Source organism: Symphodus melops (genome assembly GCF_947650265.1).
Source record: "Symphodus melops genome assembly, chromosome: 2".
Taxonomy (NCBI): domain Eukaryota; kingdom Metazoa; phylum Chordata; class Actinopteri; order Labriformes; family Labridae; genus Symphodus; species Symphodus melops.
In genome coordinates this window covers 28,236,255-28,262,514 of record NC_136692.1, presented here as the reverse complement: position 1 = coordinate 28,262,514, position 26,260 = coordinate 28,236,255, and the positions used below count along the sequence as shown (strand labels likewise).

At 40.5% G+C, this 26,260-nt stretch overlaps 1 long non-coding RNA gene across 1 annotated transcript in view; it reads left to right on the top strand.

Annotated features, from left to right (window-relative positions):
• LOC306820679 overlaps positions 1-26,260 on the top strand; it is a 183,898-nt gene that overhangs the window by 35,038 nt on the left and 122,600 nt on the right. The window contains exon 2 of the long non-coding RNA XR_013778691.1: positions 23,491-23,525. This is a non-coding gene — a long non-coding RNA (uncharacterized lncRNA). The remainder of the gene's footprint in view (positions 1-23,490; positions 23,526-26,260) is intronic.

Below are 26,260 nucleotides of genomic sequence, written 5' to 3'. Positions count from 1 at the left end.
ATACTTCCTCGACATCAGGGTGTGGCTGCAGGAAGCCTCCCTGCAGGTTTCCTCCAACTCTTATTTGGCTTTCCATCTAATATCATTGAACCATCTAATATCATTAAGCCACTTCCTATACCGTGCTACTGTTCTCCCAGGACCAAAGCAGAACAAATTAACCAAATGTGTTATCTCCCCCCTAAGCTAATTTAATGGAAGGTGCCGCATATTTGCGTGTTCTGTGCACGAGGACATCAGTTTCCTCAGGGGAGAAGCTTTGGTGATGGAAGTGAGTGCTCCCATTCTGCCACCAAATTATCAGAGCACTGTGGCAGAAAGTGCAGAGCTTTTAAAGGGAAGGAAATTAGGTGATTTGATTGGTTACGTCTAAAGCCTCAGCAACTGATAATGTATTCCCCCCTAATCCAACTCCAACTGAGTCGAGGAAGGCATGAAGTCAACAGAGGGCCCTCAGAAGTGTACTTACACAAATGTGTTTGTGTCTCCAGCTGTGTTACCTATGCTTCACCCAGTCCTCTGCTGATCTGGGGAATATTGATGAATGAAGATCAATGCCCTTTCATTACAAAGGGGCTAATACATTTCAAAAAAATCTCCTTCTGTCCATCATCCTCTCTCTTCCCTTCACAGGTTTTCTTATCAGCTCCTTCTTTAGACAGCTGCTTCGATCTGCACACTCCTCCTCGCCTGCCCTGAGGTGTCCATGTTTAAAAACCCACACTGCTTTCACCTTCTCTCAATAGGGTTTCAATTTGGAGCTCTTAAATGCTGCTTTTAAAATACTCTGGGCTGTTTTTTTTGGTAAATGGACCTGAGCTTGTATAGCCCTTTTCATACCATATTCGCACACTGATGGCAGAGTGTCCAATCTCGTTCACACATGTGGCTGCACGAGCTGGAGATCGAATCCCCGACCTTCCACTTGAGAGACAACCAGCATTACCACTGAGCCACAGCCACGTTTTTTATTGTGACTCAGGTTGTTACTAGAATGTCTAATATTGAGGCAATACTCATTTTTAATCACTGTGTAAATTGTTTCTTTAGTTAAATAGGGTATAGACTAATTTTAAATATTCCATCTCCGTCATCATCTCATGATCCTGTTGAACCGACCTGTCAGTGTGAGTGGACCACCACTACTCTTTCATTTGTTGTAAAAAATATATATATAATTTAAGATCTATCGTTTTTGGTTTGTTTGTTTTTATTACTTTTATCCCTTTGGATACAATGGATTATTGAAGTAATGCAGATTATATTGTGTTAAATCACGTGGTACCAAACGGGTGAGTTTGGACTTGCTATCATATTTTTCATCACTGTATCAACATCACGTCAAAACAGGAACCAAACAAACAAGAAATCGTTCTCAGAAAGAAAAAGCACCGTTGTTGCACATTTCTCTCTTTATTCCTGCGTGATCTTGTAGTTCTCCTGTGATGTGTGTACAGCTCATCATGGATGTACCCCACTGCGTTCACATTCCAGAAATGGATGAAGTCGGGATTGGACCTCGCCGCCCGATGAAGCAAAACCACGGTGCTCATGGACCGAGTCACGCACGGACGATGTGTTAATTAGGGGTGAGTCTATCCACTGCCCTCATCTCTGAAAGAACTTCTTCAAAGGCTTTGATTCTGGAAGTAAAATTTAACATTAAAATCTGTCATTAAAATTTCACAAAAACCTTAAATCAGGAGACTGAAGCCTGGAACCACAATAACACACTATACCCCACTACTCATGGCTATACAAGTCTTGATTGGGCTCAAAAACTGCGTTGAAACTCTGAGAAAAAGGCAAAAGGTACAAGACGACAGTGTGATAAATGTTAGCTAACTGATTAGCTTGCCTGCTGGAGAAACAGTTTTGAGTGACAGGAAACATTGCCATGGTAACAGCGAGCTCCATCAATCAGAAAAGTGGCTGTGACACTTTATGATCACGTAGTGCACTGATGCTGTGAATAAACCAGGTTTTTCATATCAACTGATCCTCTACAGGAGCGTACACCATCGTTAGCTCATGCTAAGTCTACCTCGGATGGTTAAAACATTATGGCTTTAAATCTAATCCACCACATGAATGGTATCTTTACTTCCTGAACCTTCCTGCACTGTTGAGCCCCATACAGAGGAGAGAAAAAAAAAAACACCATAAAGAAGCAGATGAAGCCTGGGACACTTTAAAGTCGTGGGAAATCATTAACAGTGGCCACAACTGGAGATCTGTTATGTAAGAAGGGAAACTAGCTGGCATTTGTGCTCCAGCTAATAATGTGAGGATCATCTGTGCAAAGGTGGAAGTTAAAGGTGTTAATGAATACAGAGACTAAGAGGAGGTGATTCAGCTCCAAGTGTGAAGCACATTTTCATCATCAGTGGTGATCAAACACATATATACTATACAGTGAATGTTACTGCACCATACAGCCATAACATGTAGAGAAACCACCATGACATTTAAAGACAAGATTAGCCAATAGACAGGACCCTCGCTTCTCTCCATTTATGCAGCTCTCGCCGTCTTTTCCTCTGTGTTGTTTTACCTCCAAGCGAACATTATCCTTCACCAACCGTGAGTGAGTGTGCTCTGTGTGTGTGCAGTTTGTGTCTGTGTGTGTGTGCAGTGTGTACTGTAGTTCAAAGGCAGCAGCAGTCAAAGGCCTCCTGCCGAGTGTGTCAAACTAAAAAATCTCTCTGAACTCTGAATTAACGGCATCTCCCTATTGCTCCTCGTTTGACGGCTCTGCACCTCCGCACCTCCTATTCTCATTTCCCACAATTCTCTCTTCTTTTTCTTCTGTTCTGTCCAGCTCTGCTTTCCTCTCGTCCCCTCTCATCCTTTCCTCCTTTCTTTACCTGTTTTCTCATCATCTTGAATCATTCCTTCTCACCTTCCCTGTCCTCTGTCTGTCCTCATTTCGTTGAATATTCAGCTCATTCCATCTTCTTCGACAGCTGTTTTCCTTTTCCATCATCTCCTCTGTCCTCTGTTATTCTCCTTTTTTAAGGGGCAATTTTTGGTGAATATGGACACATAGTGGACACAAATTGATCATAGTGTGAGACATTTCCAATGACAGACATTGTAGCAAAAAATCTCTTAAAGAAGTCACTGCTCAGACCCAGGTCTCAAATTGTTAAATGGTACCAGATGACAAATGTCAAAACATAATCGCCTTTTTTCCAAGTTGCCTTAAAAAATATGTCTAATTAAAATGATTTTAGCTGATTACAATACGGCCATTAGTAATGTAGAGCAAGTGTGTGAATGTGTATGTATGAAACAGAAAAGATAACAGTCTTTAAGGTCATGGATCCAGACCAGAACCAGAACCAGAGCTAAAGAATCAGCATAGGGCCCCAGAGAGGCTCAGAGGATCAGAGACAGAATTGTTTTACTGCCTGAGAGAGTGAAGCCTCTCAGGCAGTAAAACAATCTTTATGGAGATTATTCTTATTCTTCTCTCGTGAATGATATCAGTGTAGACGATTAGATGGAGACTACGTTCTTTATTGTAATTTATACTGTAATGTTCAGTTAATTTATTATAATTTCACAGAACAGGTTGTCTTTAATTAATGCACAGACAAGGATACAATAGAAATTGTACAAATACATCAAAAGTAGAAAAATAAGAAAAAATATGAAGAGTGATCTGCAACATGATTTAGAATTGTTTAGTTCTTGCAACAGTTCCTGTGGGCCTAAATATAAAACATGTTATCAATAAACAGCTCAGCTGAAGAAAGGAAGAAGAGGAAGCCTAAATACGATATACATGTGAAGTTGTTAACGTCAGTGTGACAGTATTAAATGTCTATCTTGGTTAGAGCAGTGTTTGGATAAGCACTTGCACTATCTTACATTTGTATAGGTCGCTTCATCTGTGACGACCGGCCGCATTAGGCGTTGTACGTGACCCGAAAGTCGACATCGGTGCAGACTCGCTGGTGAAGGGTTTTACAACCCACTAGCACTCTTCGCTAATTGGTTTGTAATGGACTTAATATGTCGGACCCTCCGTGGACGACAGACAGACAGACAGACGGACAGACAGACAGACTCTGGTCTTTCTTTTGCTTGTGTTCTCATTGTTTACAGTCTGCCTAGCAACAGAAGTGAAGATGGAGTTGGTGTTAAAAAGAGGAAGTCTGCAGTTGAGTTAGCTTCACTTGCATGTAGACGTCTGTAAAAAAAGACATTTATTGAAGCTACATCGTTGCAGTCGTTGTCTTAATTCTTGAGAAGCTGCAGTTTCAATATAAAAAAGGGAAATCAGTAACATATTGTATATTCAGATTACAGCAGCCACTCAAAAACTGCACTGCAGCAACATCACAGCTCACTGATTGTTTGAGCTTTTGAGTATTTCCCCCTTCAGTCTCACAATTTTTTGCACACAATATGAAGTTTATCGTTAAGTAAGAAAATGTCATGACTGACACACACACACACATACACACGCACACACACACACAGTAACCTCTACTTTCTCATTGAGAGTGCAGCTCAGCGGGGGCTCTGCCTCCTGACAGGTGAAGGGGTGTTTTGAGGTGCATGTGTGATGAGATGAGATGAGTTGAGTTGGGAATCTTTGTTGTGTTAATCACACCATTCTCAGCTGACGTCTGTAGACTTGTGCATGCTTCACACACCCACACAGGCAGATGTACACGTGGCTTCCAGCTGTTTCTCTGCTACATACTGGAAATGAATGGAAAGTTTTTCTATGAATATTAAACATTTTTGCATACTTTAACTCTTCTCAGAGAAACAATTTCCTTAAGCAATCACCTTTTGCATATTTTTGAAACCTTTGTGTAGTGCAGTGAGGCTCATGCTAGATGCTAGAAGCACGTGTTAATCAAATCAGATTAAATCCAAACCAGAACAGTACAAAAATGTGGAAGATCTCCCAGCCAATCATTTCTAAGAGATCAATTCGTAAAGCAGCAGATGACACATCGCATCGCTGGGGAGCCATCAGCCTGGGTCATTTTGAAAGGGATAAAATTGTAAAAAGCTGATTCTAACGTTACTGATGACCTCATGGAACTGTGCTACTGTGCAACAATTTGACAACTTTGACAACCACTTAATATAAGTAACGTTGTTCGGTTCAGTTTAAGGTTAAATTCTCTTTCTTCAGCTCGACAGCTAAATTGCTGAAGCGTTGGTCACGTTTCACACGGCGGACAGCCAGTCGTTCAATGATGTCACCTTACTCTGAGTAATGACATCTCATTGTGCAGAATACATGTTAAAATATGTAGCAAGGTGACATTTTATCAGTTTTAATGCAGTTTCTTTCATCTTGATGACAAACTTCAACATGCTGTTTTTTTTTTACATATTCTTTCTCGACTGTTTGACTTAAAGACAAGCTGCTCATATTTTTAGCTGGTTTTTAATAAAAGTTGGGAGTTTTGCTTCATTTTCAGATCAAATTCATCCAGATGTGTCGTGTCCCGGCCCCTCATATACTGGCAGGCAGCTTCATGGGTGTAACCCCTGTAAGATACTGGAGCTTTAAGAAGTTTTCCTCTAGCTTTAAAAAGCTTACCATCATCCAGAAATATGTGTAAGAGTGAAAAGAAGAGCAAGAGAACAAGCTTTACAGAGCTTACTGTCAGCATAACTATCTGCTTTCCACAAGGATACACTTCATGTCTCCAGTCTACTTATCAGACTAAAGGAAAATAAGAACATGTTTCCGGTTGACTCCAGTGCCGGCACTCTTACATAATGAGCAGAAGGAACAAGTGCACTCAGCTTCGATTTGCTTTCTGGATTTGAAATTTCTTCAACTTGTGCAGCGAATGCATCCTGCCTTCAGTTCGAGTTTTGTGTGATTGTTGAATATCTCGACCTGAAACCATGGGCATTATCTTTAATTTTGCAAGCTGCTCGTCTCCTGAGTTAAGGCTTTCCACCAGTTGTTGGAACCTGACTGCTGGGACTTGTTTTCATCTAGCAGCAAAACAAAAAAAGCTTGTAAGTCTGACACTCAGTATGTTCCTGGGATGTTAAAAAAAGTTTAAAAGAAAGTTTATTGTGCGACTAAAAGTGGACTTTGAACATACATGTAAACATATAAGTCATTGAACTACTGCAGCTCGGACTCACACACCTAGATAAGGCAGTTGATGTGTACATCTCAATCACACCCCTCACTCGGTCAAAGACCTAAAATGAGTAAAAGAGAATTAACATGGCGATTCCTAGAACGAGAAGCACACATTTCCTGTGACACAGGAAGTGCCACCTGCAGTGAAACACATTGAAGTCCATCGATGGAAGGAAAATGAGATTTGGCGAGAGTCAATTGTTTGGTATGCAACGTAATAAGTCGACAGGAAGAAGTCTTAACAAGCTGGAAGGGGGGATACGACCACCACCTATTAGCACCAGGAGTCAGACTTACTTCCAGTAAAAATCGATTCTCTCCCAGGACGTACAATATACTGAGACCAATTAATGGTCATCTTGTATTTCTTTCCTCCTAACCTCTCCTTAAAACGGGAAGTTGGGGACTTAGTGTTTGACTATGGCAGGACAGTCGGGGAAAATACCCCATTGCCATTTGCATGAAAGCAACCTCTGGAAACTTCTGGTTGCCACCCGGCAGGAGTTTCAGGCAGGAGCAGAAAAAAAAAAAAAAAACTACAAAGAAAAAGTGAACCTTCCCACTGATGGGCTTGTTTTCTTGTTTTGCTTTTATCCAGACGACAGCCTTAATTTTAGTTCAGTCAGAAAACTTGTTTGTGCATTTGTTGAAATATTTATTGCAGCAGCAGATCATAGCTTGTGTTCGGTGTCAAGACCCCGACCTCATCACTCCTCACATTTTTACTGTGTGCCCCCCCATCCAGTTACTGCACTACTCACCGCTGCACTTAGTTATCCTTGTGTGTATATGTATATGTATGTGTATATGTATGTGTGTGTGTGTGTGTGTGTGTGTATATATATATATATATATATATATATATATATAGTCTTTTTGATAATATTATGTTTGTATTTAAAGAGCTCAGTTACTGAAGAAACTTGTGTGTAAGCATACATTGCCAGTAAAGCTGATTCTGATTGTGATTCTGAGTTTAAATAGAACTCCAATTGGAAGAAGGCGTTGTTAGGTGATTGTTGATCATTACACACGTCAAGTGTAAAATCAGCGCAGCTCGAGTTGTCATTTAATAAGAAGCTAAAAACCTCCTCCAGCGGCTTTAAAAACCACAGCAGTGAAACAGCATAACTACAACCAATGTTTTTTTTTTCTCTGTTCGCCCGCCTTCAACACAATTAAAAGTTTAAATTACTGTCATGTATTTATACTTTAGAGAAAAAAATATCAATTGCCTTACATGAACTCAGACTTCTATCATCAGCCTAATCATTTCTTCTCTGCTGCCTTTCACATGGATCTTCAGTGTTTGGGAAGGTTAACACAGCACATCATCTGTGCGTGTGTGTGTGTGTGTTTGTGTATGTATGTGTGTATGAGTGTGAGACATAATTAGTTACCTAGAGAATATGACAATGGAGCACAACTATACTGCAGCTTTTCTACACAAGGAGCAGCCATACACAGACTGAAGAAAATGGAGAGACAGAAGATCTTCACAAAGAATGAATATTTCATGAAAGATGCCTGAGTGAAACCCTGACTCTTTATGTTTCCACGCACAGCACTGCCCAACACTGATCAGAATACAGCAGCTCCTGAGGAAACCCCAGAGCTTTACTATCTTGCATTAACGTCTTCAAAAAATTTTTCCCAGAGCGTAAATGTCAAAGGGGAAATTCAGATACATTCACCTGAAAATAACACAACACACACTGACAAACTCTAACAAGGGGGATGTCAGCGTTACAAGGAATAAAAAAAAACATTCAAGTATGCTTTGAGTCCAGGTTATTAGGCAGGTATATCTTTGAGCTTAGATCCAGTTTTTACATTTATTTGTCCTGTAAGACAAATAGGAAGAATTATCCAGTCACTGTAATCATTCAGGGTAATAGCATCAAATCAGAATACAAATGCTACATCGACTAAAAGTGCTTGACTTTACAAATGACAGGCTCTGATTGTTTCTTCACAGAAAGTCTCCCTATGAGACACACCTTTTCTTTAAAGATGAACCATAATCAGCCATAACATCCTTCAATTTATTGACACCAAAACTCCATTTGTCATTGAACATTTACAGTAGAGAAAAACCTCAACTCACAGTGTGCTTTGGTCATAATGAATCTAAGCGTAGAAAGATATGTAATGTTCCTCAGGGATCCGTTCTGGGGCCCATCAACATGCTCAGATCCTAAACTATTATATCTCTAACCATGTGTACACAGACACATACGTGTATATCTCAGTGCCATCAGGCGGTCCCTTACACTCACTGAGGAAGTGTATTGAAGGAATCAATGAGTGGATGTACACTTTCTCACAGGTGGAGAGGGATGTACGTCCAAATGTGTTAGCTGGATTTGAACACATCAAGGAAAATGGTTATAACTGGCTTACACAATTTGCATTGCAACAGTGGTAGTGAAACTGAGGAACACAAGATCTGATTTTTTCAAATCTGATTCAAACCACATTCGGAGGTGGTTTCAAATCTGATTCCTACAGATACGACTCAATCTGAACGTCTCGGTCGCTTCAATGTGTCTTCTGTGTCACTCTCAGCGCGACACCATGACGTAGATTTGGCAGGTCGGAAGTTAACTTTGGTCTGTTGGTCAGTTGGATCTGGTCACTTGCAATTTGTCAGTGGAATTTGTTGATAGATTTTTTATTAAAATATAAGATCTAAAAAATGTCAGTCTAATAGAGAGAAGAAGTGGTAAAACATGAATAACAACTTTTTTATTTTTATTTTTTTATCTCGATAATTCCCGTCATCTGGTGGTATAAGCCTGAGCAGAAGAACCAAGTTACTGCCACAAGATCCTCTGAAGTTCAAAAGTCTTTGGTATTCTTGTGTATTAGACTTGTGTGAACAGGAACAAAATCTCTTTGATTGAACATCTATCACCTCAGAGGAACACATTTAATGATGCACAAACCAAAAATATACTGCATGTATAAAGTAGAGGAAGCTCATTTGAGGTGTTTGAATGTGCGAGGTCAGAACATCCTCTGCACTCCATTTTGCAACCTGCAGGTCGTTTATTGAAACACCTATTATTTACCACCAGCAGGGTCCTTTCTTAGTCGCAGCCTTCAGTGGCCTTTACAATCAATATGTTAACATGCAGTTTGAAAAGGTCAGTTATTTGTTTAAGTCTTAAATGCATGTAAACATGGTAGTCTGCCTGAAATGGTACTGAATGGAGTCTTAAAGTCAGACAAACATAAAGTGTTTTTTATATTGTTTTTGTTATTTAACATGAACTTAACCATTACAATGGATGGAAACTTGTGTTTATTTAGCAAATATTAGAAAAGCATCAATGGTGGTATCAATAAAGATTTGTATATTTAAGTAGTATTGATAGCTCTATCAATAGAGATGCATCCCCACTTTTACTGTCCACAAGCCAAACTGAAAAGACAAGCTTCTGTTTTTTCAGTGTATTCAAGTCATGTGGGACTTTGGAATTAATTGAATGAACTAGAAGACAATAAAGAATATATTTATGTGTTGATTTTATCAACATGTAGGTGATAAATCTAAAGTTAGCAGTCTATTACTAACATATGATAAATGAAATTAGCACCAAACCATGAATAGATCATACGTGTCATGTTCCATAACTGGAATGTTTATTATTTGATTTAATGATTTATTTGAAAGAGACTTTTGGTAAATGTTTGGTAGAAATAAGTCGGTTGTATCACTTGTGAATTATACTATGCTGATGGGTCTGTTTTTTTTTTACACTTGTTTCACTGATCTTTCCCATCATGCATCCAAGAGCAGCGTCACACTGTGTTCTGTCTAAAAAGCCTCCCATTAACCAGCAGTGGTCGTCCCATTAACCTGCCACAACAAACGCCCCCTGTTTTACGACCCACTAATATCTCAGACCCCCTCTGAAAGACCAGTGTGTGTGTGTGTGTGTGTGTGTGTGTGTGCAGTGTTAATCTGCCAAAAGTTCACAGCCAATAGGATTTGGTGATTTGATAAATGTAACAGTAGAGGGAGGTACGATTTACAGTGTGTTGTAAACTTGATGAGCAGTCTGTGTTTTGATGCAGGGGGTCGATGCCACACAGATTTTTTTAATCTGTGAGGAGATTCTATGACAGCTTTGAGCTAGTATTTCTTTTAAAAATCCTTTTTCTGTTTTTATCTTTCTCTCGCTTCTCACGACTACTTTTCTTTTTTCTTTCTTTCTTTTTGTGTTTTTATTTCTCATCATTGGGATGCTGATTTCCCCAACATTTGTTTTGTCTAGACTATTATTCTTCCATGGCAAATGTTGGATTTCATCATTGATATGAACCTCTTCCTCTCCTTGAATTACATGTAAGTAATTAACACCAGTGACCTTTGAGGAAGCATTCAAGGTGTTCACAGACTGCTTGGTGCCTTGTCCCTTTTTGTCAGGAGGCTTAAGGCTGACCTCAGCTCTGCCTCTCTGCCTGTTACTCAGTTGCCTGAAAGTTTGTAAGAGACAGCCTTTCCAAGATGGCGATGGCATCAGTGGCCTTCAAAAATTATTTTATTACTTTCTCTCTTCTATACTCTTGTTACTCGGATAACTTCTGTTTCATCTTGTAAAAGGCGAAGAGGTGAAGCTGAAGTGTCCCTTAATCCTTACAAACAGTGACTGCACATCACACCCACTACTTTGTCAGAGCACCTTGTTGGTGTTTGGTCCTGAAGGGGACACTTCGTCATCTGGGTGTCGAATTAGTTTCAGTTTTTCCAGAACCAGTTATGTCCTTTAAAACAAAGATCCTTTATTGAAAGGCTCAAGATAGTGATGCTCTGTTTCACCAGCAATCCTGAGAGCTTTACTCGCACACCAACTTCATATTTAAGCTGCACTACAGTCAAGGCTCCAGCACTTGAAAACATCTTTTTATTTGTGTCAGACATGCCTGCTTTGAAAGGTGTAATGGACTGTGTAGTTTTCTGGGATCACCAGTGCAGCTTTGGTCTTGTTTTGGATTCCTTTTTATGTTGCAGAATCTGATGATAAAATGTCGTAATGCACCAACAGACTTGATGAGTGTGTCCTCCGGGAAACACACGGCTCTTCCTGCTTCTCCGTCTCTCTGTCTGTGTTTGTATCCGAGCCCTGTGAGAGCAGGTGAGCAGGTTGTCATGTCGGGTGGTTGTTATACTCACTTGTCAGTCTGCTTATCTTCCTGTTTGTCCCTCTGTGTCCTGAGCCCGAGAGAGTGTCATTATCTTCACTATCTCGTGTCTCTCATCCTTATTTCCCCCTTTGTCTACATCCACAGATACAGGCAGACTTGGACATGTCAGCTACAAGAAAGTCACTTGTTAGGTCTCTATCTAATCTCAGCCCTCCAGCCTGTGAGCCTCGGGTGTTTGTTGGTATCGAGCGGCAGCTTTTCTTTGGTCAATAGGTTCACCTGTTGGTTTCAAGATGTCTGCAAGTTCCAACAAGTGGAGTCCAGCGCTTTGTAAGGCTGGTCATAATGACAGAGAAAACCAATTTTGACACTGAAGGGTTAGTGGAAATAAGGGAACATGAAGCAGCATGAGTTAGACCTTTAGGTAGAACAGAATAGAACTCTGCAATTGAGTGTGAGTCTTAGAGCCGTGTTTCATCTATCATCTCGGTCAATTAGAGCTCCTCTGCTGCGAAAAGACGCAATAAACTCTTCTGCTCTGGTCTTGACCTTAGCCAGAGTCTTTGGTGCTTTGTGTGTAGATGAAATGTCTTTCTGTTATCGAAAGAGGCGGCTCTGAGACCTATTTAATCTGGTTTTAAAAGGAAAATCATACGTGACCTTTAAGGTGTGTTTGACAACGAGAATCTCACTTCTAATGTGTCTTTCTTCATTAAAGCCAAAGTTAGTTTATGTGGACATACGTTGATTTCTTTTGCTCTGACTAATGACTGTCGAGGTGCACTTGTCCATATAAAAAGACTCCAACTGTTCCTCCATTTTTTCCACCTGAGACAGTCCACTGCATCAGAGTGAATTCAGTCTAAGATTGGCAGATATTGTTATGATCATCATCATTATCATCATCATTACCATCATCACTATCATCATCATCACCAATCTTTTCGATTTGTTCCTTTAATGAGCTCAGAGCAGCGTGAGGATGATTGCATACACTCACACACAATCCGTCTCTCTCTCTCACACACACACACACACACACGTCGGAACAGCTGGCATCTGTTCAGGATCGGCATCCTCATCGACGGGGCCTCATCATCTGCCCTCCATCTTTGCTTTCATCTTCCTCTTTGTCTCCCTCGCTCCACACCCTCTCGTGTTTTCCCCTCGCTCACTCCATCTTCCTTCATTCCACTTTTCCTTCTCTCTATTATCCTCTTTTATCCCTCTCTTCATCATCATCTCCCCATCCCTAATATACACATCATGCAGCAACATATGGAGTACATCACACACACACACACACACACACACACACACACAAACACCTCCCCTATTACTGGCCCCGGTGTGTCCGACCCCCCTCTGTGTCACCTCCCCTGTTTCTTGGCTGTTCAAACAAACGCCCTCTATCTCGCCATCCAGCCATTCAAGGACACCTCTCCTGTGCACCAGCTCACACACACATTAACACACATACACACACACACACACACACACACACACACACACACATATAAACACACACGCAAACACAGCACGGCAGTCAAATGAGTCTCCTTTGCTGCACCTCTTTGAGGAATATTAGAAGCTCCTTCTCATGTTTTCTTCACAGAGATGACTTGAAAATGACATTCTCACTGCTTTCCTGCTCCTTCTGCACGTTTGTGTTGGTTAAACTTAGTAACTCTGCACATTTAGGAAAAGACAAATATCGCTGTAAAGATGTGTGTACTGCAATAAAGAGGTAACAATGATAATCAGTCAGACAGGAAAACCTGTTCATGACTCTTCATGTCTTCTTAGCTCAGATTAACATTTAATTTCTTGCCATCTTCCGAACCGTTGAGTCTGGAGAAAAAGTCTCACCTGTGTGTAAGCCGGTTTTCGGGGTCTCCCAGGGTGAAAAATGGGTTGTCCCTCTGTGTGATCATTTCCAATGTGTTCAGCTCAGGCCAGACTGTGCAGTTTGTGCGCAGCAGTGTGGCTCTGATGTTATCATCTGTTCACCATGTGGAGTTTGTTATCCTGCTAGCTGAACGCTAGTTGAGTTCGTAGCATAACGTTGTAGTTGTGAATTTTGGACCCACAGTCTAAGAGTCTCTCTGCCCACCGGCTCTGGTCACTTTAAGGATAGAGAAGCCATCTCTTCACATGATTTTCTGACTGAGCAGCATACCACCATTTTTTTTAAAATTCCACGGGGGGGGGGGGGGGGTAAAAGTTGGCGCTGCTAGTCTGGTTCACGCCGCTCCCTGCACATTTTTTTGCAGCAAAAGTGGACATTTGCAGTACACAATGGTTGTTTTAGATAAGGCTATGAGCAGAAAAGTACGTCTTAAAAAGTCTGAATTTGAAGACATAAAATTTCTCTTACACACCTGCAAAGGTTTAGGAAACAAATATCCTGCAACTTGATGGATTATCTCGTAATACTCGTAGTAAAATAGATACAAATTAGGGACAATTCACATCAATAACACATATATGCTATATGAGATGCTTTGTTTTAATCCAACGCTTTTTTTCGAACCCCTCCACCCCCTCCGTCAAACGCTGAACCTCAACGCCCCATATCGTGATGTCACAGCTGAAACTGCTTTTTGTTGTTTTTTTTTGACAAAGAAAAAGAAAAACACCGAAACAAAAAACAAAACCAAACCAAACAGAACAGAACAAACAACATAAAATAAATTAAATTATTTGGATCCCTTCAGTATACATAAATTCAACAAAACATTTTCAGTCCCAGTACACTTTACAAATCTGCATGACCTGCTGAACTTGCCCCCAGCAAAGCTGGCTCCGCCTACACTAAAACCATCATCACCACCATCATGTCGATCCAATGCCACGCCCTCGGTCACAGGACCCCCCTCTCCCTCTTTAGCTAGGTGAAGAAAGCTGTGCATGATCACCTGGCTACTGCTGCAGCCAGGTAACTGTTTAATGTGTAATAAATCAACCTGACACATGTAAGAACATTTCGTATAACATTTCTCTTTTGTATGAAAATCTCCCGTTATCTTGTTTTTCATAAAAACACTCTGACGAAAACAACTGAGTGGAGTCTTTATAATGTAAAGACTTAATTTGAACATTTACTGACCTTACTATAAAAAGTGGTTTTGAGCGTCTGAATTTTTTTTTTCATTTCCTTTGAACTCAGTTAACCCCATGTTCTTGTATGTGTTGTACTGAAGTCATCATAGGATCTAAAAGTAAAAGTGAAAAGAAAAACTCAGATAATTGAAAAACTCAGTTGCAAAACCTCTTCACAAGGTTGCTCTCCAGATGTAGAACAGTGTACTACTTGTTGTGTAAGCCCTCTCAGATAAACTCCAAAGCCTCCCTCCCAGCACAGAAGCTTTTCACGTTACCCGCCTCGAGTCAAACAACAAGTTGAGGTAATGAAGTGGGTGGTTCGTGAAAGAGACGGATATGTCGACAGTTATGAATCCAAACCCGGCCTCTAGGTTGTCATGCATTAATAACTGTGAGGGCAGTTTCCTCCCTCTTCAAACATTTCTTTATATGTTGCAGCATTTGATCTTCTTCTTCTTCTCTGTTTGCTATTGGTGTGCAGGGTTGGCACAATACCACACTTTGAACTGAGATGCTATACTAACAGGGGCTTCACGTTGGTGTTTGTGGGGGTGATGGCGGTGCAGAGATGGTTTTGGTTTCGATCCCTGTCGGACTGGGCCTTTCCAGGTTCCTCCTTCAGTCCACAGACGTGCTGGTTAGGTTAAATGGTGACCCTCAGTTGCTCTTGAGTGTGGCTGGTTGTCTTGTCTCTACATGTCAGACAGATGGGATCAGCTAAAGCTCCCGCAAATGAAAATCACCTGATATTAAAACCTGTTTCATCCATGGCTCCGGAAATAGAAGTCTGAGGCATCAAATATTGGTTAATGTGTCGCCATAAACTGTAAGCAAACTCCTGCGCTCTGTCTACATTGCATGAATACGTTGGCAACATGTCAGTATGGAAACATTGCCATTGTATTGCTGCTATGTAGACAGTGCCTTACTGTTTGTAAGAAACATCAACGTCACTTTTTGATCTTCACAAAACACCAAAACACTCCCGCTCTCTTTCTCTAGTGACGACTTTTGGTTCATAATATCTCTGAAGATCTGTAGGTTTTTTTTTTTTTAAAGCTTTTTTATACTTGTCATTAAAATAACACAACTTTTACCATTTTGAAATGTGTGGTGTCGTTAAGTATCAGTATATTGAATATTTTGAAACCACACTCGTGTGAGTTTTTCATCTCAGTGTCAGACAGAGAGTTCATTTCTCTTTTGCTTGAACTATATATTATCTGTAATAAAGAAACTCAGGCTTTATTGTTTTGATCTATAAAACATGTATTACGTGAATGAACAGGTCAAAGAAGTGGAACGCTGATGTGTGTTTGGTTTTGCAGCTCTGTTGGCTAACTTACAGTTCTTATGAGACGACAAAAACCTCTCCTGTAAAAAAAAGAGGGTTATTATATTACCATCTTTTTATAAGAACATCTTTCTCTCTCTGTCCTTCATCAAAAGGAGGCATCACACTGATTATCTTGTGTGTGATGTGTGTGTGTGTGTGTGTGTGTGTGTGTGTGTGAATGTGTGTCTTACTCAGTTTACTTCTCTCCACACACTCTTTATTGTCTTCATTTTCTCTTTTCTCCGGGCCTGTGGAAATTATTCTGATCCTAATCTTTCTCTTTCTCTGCTCCCTGCCTGACCCTTTTCTAAAGCGAGTAGCGTCCGACGCCAAACGCTACAAAAGGTGCTGTCACACACACAACAATTAGGCGACGGGGAGATGTCTCTGTCTGCTTCACACACACATGCAACTCTAAGACCAATATGTGATGATTTAAATCTGCACTGAGCGCCAAGCTTAATGTGCTTATGTGCAGCTGTCTGTGTGAGTCTGTACAATGTTGTGTTGAAGACGCTCATAAAGGTGTCGGCTGTGTCACCTTTTCGCTCCAGCTTTACTGAAGGGTCAAAAAGGTGATATATGCTGCTACAATGAATTATATACATGTATGCTTTTGTTGTTCAACAGACATAGACTGACCCAAGATTTATGTGCTTTACTCAACCACGAGCTTCGGCTTCCTTTCTGCACATTTCAATGTGTCAATGCAGACAAACAAGTTCTTGTCCAAAATATCTCATTACGCTTTTTATAAGCTACATTTAGCCGACAAGCCCAGAAGAACATCTGGTTTTGAGAAACAGGAAGAGAAATATTACGCATTAAAAGATAAAAATATGTTTTTAGTTAGTTTTTTTTAAATGGGTGGGGTAAGAAAGTCAAGACATCTCCTTATATGAAACTTAAGAAGAGTTACCTTGCTCCATTGGTAGATAATGTGTAACAAGTAATGCCTTGTTTTGTAATATCCTTAAATTTGATGTTTATCTGGACTAGTTGAAGGAGGTAAACGTGGCGTATATTACGTGCGTTGAGAATTTGACTAGAGATCAGACAAACTTGCTAAGATTTAAATGTTTGCAGTGTAAAAACAGGTCGCACCGCTTCTTCATTTCGGCCATATGTGCCTCCGTGTTGTTGTGCTGTCGGGGTCACTGCCGTGCTGAGTAATCTACCTGTGGTCATTTCGGGATCAAACACTGATACTTTGGTGATATTCAAGACGAGTTCATGGTTGCTTGACAGTCTCGAGGTTTCAACCTCAACGAGTCCTGCTGAGGAGTTAACATGTTCCCGTGTTCAGAGCCCTGCAGATCCCTATGTTTGAATGTTTTTATCCGTATGTTCACCTCTGTGGTGGGATGTCGACATGGTAACAGTAAACCCCGCCTCTGCCCCAGTGTGAGCGGGGGATCAGCGGCAGCCCCCTGCGACTTTGCAGCGAGTAAAGAATTGATACATGGAGGGATGGATGACTGGATGATCCAGGCTGTGTGGTCATCATCGTGCTTTCAGAGTGTGGTTGGGCCATCGTGTGGGCAAACAAAGTCCAAATTTGTTGGTTGGCCGGGTTTTCCATCGGTCCATAGCTCTGTCCCGGAGCCTACTGAATAAGTCCTTGAAATCACAGTGATGTGTTTAGCTCTCTGAACGTTTTCTAGCTCCACCATTTGAAGAAAATTCCTTTAAGACTAACACGTGAGTCCATGACGATTTTGTACTTTATGCTGTTGCGTATTGGGGTGTAGTACATATGGTAGCCTGTAGGGGGCACAAGTAGGCTTTGGTCCTAGTCTTATTGATGTGAAACACATGAGCACTATTTCCATCTCACCACAATCATTTTGACCTTGAGTGAGAAAAGTTGTTATTTTAAGCCAAAGTGCGAAATTGGTGTCTCGATGGTGTTTTTTCCGTCTGAGAGTATTTCTCGCCTGCCTCCAACTCATCATAATCTCAACAAGAATAGCATTGTTCAAGACTCTTCTGAGACCTGCAGCTCAAGTAACCCTTCATTATTTTGTTCCATTAGCACTCAGACCCCATGCAGTCTGAAAGATCTCCGATTCAGAGATCTTTGCCGTTAAGGTTCATGGCTCACTCAGTTAGACATTGAAAAATGTTTGCTTTTATGTTTGACTTGTTTGAAGGGTTAAATGTCCTGCCGCTCTGTTCTTTTTAGGAGTAATATTAACATTACCCTTCAAGAACAGGGCTTTGCAAAGGGAAAATAACCCTGACGGCACCAAGAAAACCAAGCTAACCCCAACGTCATGAAACAACCAACAACATGATGAGACCAAAAAGACGATTTCAATGATTAACAAAGATAGAAACAATGAAAAGAGTTAAAACAGTCAATATCTTCACTGTTTAACACACTGTGGCGTTTTACAGTAAATAATGTTCACGACGTGATTTGTACATTAACTTATGAATTTCAGTCTCAGTTGGTACTTATCGCTTATTATTTTATTTCCTGGACTTTACACAATTCAACATTAATTAGTTTATTTATATTATATTGTATTTAAGAGCGACCTTAAGAACCAAATTTCCCCGTGATTAATAAATTAATTTTTTATTCTGTTTTAAGAGATAAAAATGGAGGCAAAGTATTGAACAATAATAGAGCAATTTAAAGAGATACAAATAATAATAAAAGGTAAAAACAATTAAGAGATTAATACGTTAAATACACAATACTAATGAAAGCAAGTTGAAAATAAAGAATCTGTAAAAGTTGTAATTAAAAAAGAGATAAAAGCATTAAAATATTTTAACAGGAATATAAATCAAATAAAAGCCATAAGAGATTATAAGAACATTTTCAAAAGCAAATTATTATTATTTTTTATTTTTTTTAAGGAGGTGTTCGCACATCCGACTGTCTCTTGAAGTAGGACGACAAATATGACAAAAAAGTAAGTTTCACCAATATTTTCATAAATCAACGATTCAGCCGCTCCAGTGTGTTCAGAAACACAAACAGAATAAAATCAGTAGATGATCATTCAGGTTGGAAATGAATGATTAGAAATCATATCAATGGCTCTTGTGGTTTTATTTTTTGCGCTTACTGCTTTTATTTCTTGTTTTGCTTTTATCTTTTTTTTTCTTTTTGTCAATTTGACGGATTTCATATCTTCATTGATGGTTTGATCTATTTTTTTTCTCTGATTTAATGGTTTGATTTATTATTTAGCTTGTGTCTCTTTTCTTAAAGCCTTCTCTCTCATTGGTGCTTCTGTTTTTTTTTTTTGGTTTATATCGTTTTTTTAGCTTTAATCTCTTTTTATTTTGCTTTAATGTCTTTTTTTAACATTGTTACTTATTTAAATTGTTACCGTCTGACGTCTTTGGTCATCTTGGATTCATTTCTTCGTGCTGCTCGGGTTCTTTGTGTAAATCAGGTTGGTTAAATGGTTTTCGATCTTTAGGTTGTTTTGCTGTTTGTGTTCTTCTTCTTCTGTTTTTCTGTTGTCTTGTCTTGTCCAAGTTGTTTTTAAAGGGGCTCAAAGAATAAACTTATTATACAAAAAAATATGACGAATAAAAACACGAACAGAGGCAATAGGACGACAATACCAAATGAACTCATGGGTATGATCAGTGAAATCTTGAGATGGGAAGTCAGTGTAAGGAAGCTCTAAAACCAGTTGGACCAGTTTCATAGTTCAGCACCGATGAGCATTAAATTAAAGGTTTGTCTAAACTCAGACATCTTTGTCATCTTCTTTGGAAACTTCTCCAGCCTACATTCCTCGCTGGTGACACCATCATACCATCACTGAGTGAGCTGCATCAACAGCCAGCCAATCACAGCGGATTTACATCCGTCCAATGATACACCAGTCCTGGACTGCATCACCCAACGGACCGGCCAATCGTAGAGGTGGCAGGAAAAGCGCAAAACCAAGCTTTAGCAGCACTGACCTAATTTACTTTAAACACGAAGCAACGTGACATTTTCAATAACATATCTCAGAAAAGATGATTTTAGAGAAATCATGTGATAATGCTGAATTTCCAATAAAGTTTAAACTGAATATTGACTTCTGTATTTGGGAAATCAGACAAATAAAAATAAATATGTTGATTGAACAAATGAAATAATTTCTGTGATTTTAGTGTACCTGGGTAAACCAAACTATTAGCAAAGAGCGTCTCACACACATGCATCCACTTAACAGACACACACCTATACACACACACACACACACACACACACACACCAACTGAGAGGCTCTGTGGAATATCAAGCTGAGAGCCGAGTGTCACAGATTAAGTTGTGTGTTTGTTTGGGCATGAGTGAGTGTTTGAAGGTAATTGAAAGTGTGTATACCTGTATTGGTGTGTGTTTTTGTGCACAAGTGTGTGTGTGTGTGTGTGTGTGTGTGTGTGTGTGTGTTTTAAAGGTAACAGAATAAAGTGACTAACCGGCGATGTGTTAGTTTGTTATGCTTATCTGCTCTCACACACTTTATCCCAAGGCTACATTGACTGCTATCCTGCTGCTCTACACACGCACACACACACACACACATGCATGCATGCACACACACACACACACACACACACACACACACACACGTACACACACACACATGCTCACACCTTTCCTCCAGATTTGTCAGAAGAAAAAGCAGGACTCTGTGAGACGATCATTTTTAAAGGAGGACGTGCACGCCAGGCGACTTACAGATGAAATCCTCTCAATCACACACAAACTCACAGCGGCTGAGCACGAGTGATTGTGAGGAACAAAAGGACTGCAACACTTTAAGAACAAATGTGTGATAAAAAATGAAAACGTGAACGTGTCTTTCATGGTTCTCTTGTTAACAGTGAAAACCGTGTGAATCAGCTCAGGCCTCCTCAGCGAGCGGAGGAGTGTGAACCTTCACACAGGTTGATGCTTTTCATTAGAAGATGATCTCAAGGAGGTTTCTTTGAAAACAAAAGAGAACAAAACTCACAACTCAGGACCCTTTCACAAGAGACAGTCCCATTATGAAATAGAGGAGCTGACACCTCTGCAGGTGCTGCGTCCTCGCCCTTTAACGATGAACACAGTTCAGTCTGAAATGCCTTGCCCGAGGGTCACATGTCACAAACCTTGTGTGTATTCAACCATGTCCTATCATTCTGTTTTCCGACTGGCTGTGGAAAGTGGACCGCTTATTTCCTCGTACAGTATGGGCGAGTTTCTCTGGTGTGTCTTTGAGTATTCAGAAAAGTGCTGTATGAGTCAAATGTGTTATTATTGATTATTGGTAAATGTCTCTTTGTTTGGAAGAAAATTTAATCTTTTCTTTGAACATCCCAAGAAAAATAGTCGACACAAATGAAATTTTGACATCTTGGGCTTCCTCTCCAGAGGGAGTCCAGACCTTCGATCCAATGATCTGCAACCATTGACGCTTCTTTGTACATCTTCAGTTTAATTCTTGAATACATTTTTTAAACAATTTGTTAAGAATGAAACACGTAGGGGGGCTGGTGGCGCAGTGGTTAGTGTGCGTATCCCCATGGAGGCTATAGTCCTCAACAGCAGGCGGCCTGGATTCACGTCTGGCCTGTGGCTCCTTTCCCGCATGTCAATCCCCACTCTCTCTCCCTGATTTCCTTCTCTGTCCACTGTCCTATCTCTGTGATAAAGGCACAAAAAGCCCAAAATAAATCTTGAAAAAAAAAATAAAAAATAAATAATGAATCATGTAGGTTGTATTGTTCTTCAGATTATTAATGTTGTCAGGTATCATCTTAATATCATTCCATCTTTTCCGGGTCCTCAAACATCTCTGGCTAATAGTAGAGAGAGAAACAGAAAATTCAGCGAGAGGGCGAGTTACGACTCACAGAAAAGAGACCAGTAAAAAGGCATGCTTATATCCACTAGGCCGTCGGGCATGGAGCAAGAAACTGCGAGAAACTCCTCTTCTCTTTTACAGAGTGGACGGAGAGATGAGCGAGGGCTCAGAGGTCTGCTGTGTCCTGTCTGTTTGAGTTTCCTCCAAAGACATGCGGCTGAATTGGAAATTCCAAAACGCCTGCAGGTGTGAATGCAGGAGTGAATGTGCAAGTCCGTCTGGTATACGTCTGGTGCTTTCTACATTGTAGATTCTGGGATGGGCTCCAGCAGCCTGTAACCCTTAGAATCATGGATGAAGCGTCTTCTTATTTTTCCTTGCATTGAGACGATCCCATCAGCTCCCATCATGGCAGCATCTCTGATACTCCGAGGTCAGCTCGCTCAGCTGGGAACCCTCCAATAAATCATTCGGTTTTGATCACACGTGAAAACTCCAGGCTGACATCTATTATGACAGCTGGAGGTTAAAAAACTCAACACACCTCCCTTTTCAGCAGGTGTAGTGGAAACAATGGCCTGGAGTCAACTTCACTGGCTGTTTGTTTTATCTGTGCTTTATAGACCTATACTCTGTATAAATAATGGACTCGGCCATTCACCCACTGGTTTCTTGACTGCATTTCCAAAAGCTCCAGGTTGGCATTATGCTAGCACTGGTTCAGATAAAACAACATTCATGGTAACCAAATAAAAACGTACATCTCTTCCTTATTACAAAAGCACACAAGCATTACATATTAAATCAGACTCGTAAGATTTGTTTCCCCGCGCTAACTGTGTGACATGTGCCGGACAAGCAGAGCACTACTATCTCCACTAAAACATGCTAACAAGCTCCGTGGAGTGAGCACAGTGTAAGGGAAGCAAAAGTTTGGATTACTTCCTGTTAGATACTGAAGCGCCTTGAGGAGCCCCCTCCTTCATCGTTACTCAGCCATGTCTCGGCGAGCGACAGAAGGGATAATAGAAACAGGGCATAGCGGTGAAAACGGCGTGGCCTGTTGCTTCCTGCTGCTTTGCACTGCTTCACTCACAGCCTTTAAAAAGAACCCAGCACAATACTGAAATACAAATACAAAATGTTATTTTTAGCAGACACATGTATGAGTGATATGTGTTGGAATAATCTATAAACTGATAGAAGAAATGTAATATGGGGGGTGGGGATATATAAGGTATTACTTCTTACTCCTTTTCGAATACTACCATTTTTTATTTTAATTTTGTTTTGAAATAACATATTATTCTCCCCACATAATATTTAAGCCTCTATTCCTTTATTAATTGTAAAAATAAATATTTATAGAATAGTCTGTTCTCTTTTAATTTATCTCTATTTTAATTTATCTTTTGGGTCGCTGTGGTCAGCGGGTTGAGTTGTTGTCTCTCAATCAGAAGGTCGAGGGTCCACCCCCCCTCATCCAACCAGCTCAGGAGCGCCTGCTGGGGGCAGCTCACTCACTCAGAGTGTAAACACATCATTTTCCTTCAGGGATCAATAAAGTATTTTTTTTTTTATGTGTTCAACTCTTAAATTGTTTGATATGAGTCAGGCTATTTAGAAATGTTAGCAATCATGTTACAGCTCTGCTTAAAAAGGTTTTTGATTTTATTTCTAAAACTGGTAGTGACTCTGTCTCAGATAAAAATGAAGGAGAATGTATTTCTTTAGCAACGAGTGAATCTGATGCGAGCTTGTGTTGTATGTGTGTGAAATCAGTTTGAACCATCTCTCTCTCTGTCCTTCACATTAAACATCTCTAAATCAGCTGTCACCTCCGTACTGTACCCCACATCCATCCATGCTGCTGGATGTGTGTGTGTTCATTGTTTTCTAACAACTCTCTCTCTCTCTCTCTCTCTCTCTCTCTCCACCAGGTGAATCATCGCCTGACTTCTCACCTGCTCCAAAAGTAAGTCAATCTAAACCTGTGGTCTTTCTTTCCTTCCCTCAAAGTCTCTGTGGTTACACAAACACACACACACACACACACACACACACACACACACGTGTTTGTGTGCTGTGTTGTTGTTCCTACGGTGATGCTACAGAGAGATGATGTGAGCTGACTTCTGTGTACTCACTGATGGATTAGTTAGTGGACAGTCGATCATTACGACGTGTGTGTGTGTGTGTGTGTGGTAAAGTTTCACCTGTTCTAGAGAGGCCATTTTGAAGGTTGATGGTTCACAAGTTTATGGAGTTATTTATCATCTTTACAACTATCAAAATATCTCATTCTCTTGCTGCTGTTGACTGGAACAGTTTGTGTATTCAAGATGGAAACAACAGATTGATAAAAACAAAGGTTGCATCATTATAGTTTGAAGGATTAAACATTTAGTGATTGCTATGAGCCCGAGCATGCAAAGGTCAAACATTATGGGCAAAACTGGTAAAGTGCATTTCTATTGCGTTGTGCTTCTTTTAGCCTTTACACATCCAACATGTAGCTGTGGGAACAATGTAATGCTTTGTTATCTTACTCTGGGCTCACTTGTATTGACCTGCTGTTGACATAAACATGATAGTGTGAATATTTGAATCTCATTCAGCTTTCTTTCTAAAGATGTGTGCACATGTGTATCATTGACTTTCTATTAAGTTGAGTTGGTTCAGAGTTGGTTCAGACTGCTCTGACCGCAGGCAGGGGGGGTTGTAGCTGTTCGTCAGGAGGCTCAAGGAGGCCTCAGCCTTTTTGTACAGTTTCTATCGGTTGACCGAAAATGACTTTGAGACAGTATTTTTAAGATGGCGCCCGCTGTCATTGGGCTTCAAAACTCCTCTACCGTAACCAATAACTGACGTCCATGTTTATACAGCATTGATGTTCACCCAACTTTTATACTTTTTGCAGAATTATAGTTAGATCCTGATAATTTTGTCCACCCAGAAAGAGATTCAGCCAAAGCTGCAGTTTCTCAAGTGACCACCGGAGGCTTTTTCCAAAAGTGAGTCAGTCTTTAGAGAGTCAGAAGTAAAAATGGCAGCAAGAGGCAAGTTTACAGCCAGGTACAAAAAAGGTTTTTGTCTCGACTGATCATTACTCTTTTCATGACGACTGAGCTGATGAAACGTGAACCCACCAAAGAAATGTGTCTCTTTTTCTGCCAACTGTGGCATTTTCTATTTACACCTGGATCAACTTTTTTGGAACTTCTTGGGAGGCCACCAAACGGCTACAGCAGATACAATTAACGTTTGGAAAAGTGTGCAGCAACCTCAGGAACAGTGCCCAGAAGAAAAGAAAAAAAATCTCAAGGTCCAGAACTAACGTAACACTGATGTGAAAACAAAAGAAGAATGTTGTTTTTTTTCTCTGCAGGTAAGCACAGGAGCACCAAACATTTATCAAGCTAGCAGGGTGTCGATGTGTGTTGGGTTACGATCCAAGAATAAAAAGGCATCAGGGGAAAAATAAACAGTTGCCAGAATTAGCATTTTGTCACCTGTTCCTCCACTTCAAGACTAACTGCTGCCAGTTTTAATTCTTAAGTTGTTTGTTGTGTAATTGTTCTGACTGTGATTTATCAGTGAGGACACATTAGAGGATATTGTCTCTTCAGTGCAATGCTGTTAGTGCCAGCTGCACTGATTATGAGACATTACTGTTCATCACCTTTTGTGTCTGTTACGCCTTTGTCTCAATAGAAATTATGCAAATACAGAAGATGTAGTCTATTACATTGTTTTTCTTTAATTTTGATTTTTTTTTCCTGGCTTTATTTTGTGAGGACACTGGAAAGAGTCAGAAGTCAGGGATCGAGAGGGAGGGAGAAGTGAATGATGCGGGACAGTAACCACAGGTCAGACTGTAACCCGTGCTGCCTGCCTGAAGGAGAGCAGCCTCCATACATGGGGCGCGCTGATCACAGGAACGTTGAAGCCTTTTAGAGAACATGCATGTGCTTTATTAGGTACAGGACAGAGGTGTGAGGAAACATGTATTGGTTGCTGTTTAAGGCTGAACGATTTATGGTTTTCTGATTGAAATCGGGATTTCAAAAAACGTGATCGCCAAAGCCGCGGTTTTTGGCAGTGCTTCTCCCGACTGACCCAGGAGCTGTTGTCAACTAATGTACACACGCCGTCTATTCTGCCCCTGTGTGTGTGCGTGACTTCTTTAGCCTGATACACAGCTCGACAGATAGCTAACAGTTTTCCTCCAATAAAGAAGCTCTCCGTCTTTTACGTGCAACGAGGCAAATGCCTGTCAGCTATCCTCGAATCACCTGGTTGAACATGTACAGAGGAAGAAACAAGTAGCCAGGGAGAAAGTCTTACAGAGAAAGGAGGGATTAGTCCATCAGAAGGCAGACGGTTAAATCTTTGACATATTTTTAAGGAGCATTGTATGTTTTGGCTTTGATATATGCAAAGGTCTTTCTGTCCATATGAATGACCAGTGTAATCCTGTGTTGTCCTGGGATTGATGAATGGGAAAAAGGCAGGACTGGTAATTCCTCTTCACCAGTTCGAGGTGTGAGGATGAATCTGCCCGGACCCAGAGTGAAAGAAAGAGGGAAGATTAAAAGACAGAGAAGGAGAATTGAAAGCAGAAAGGAATTAGACCATCCAGGCCTTGGTGGCTTAATCCACCTAAGCTGGACGAGGAGAGGAGAAGGTAAAGAAAACGTGGAATAAAGA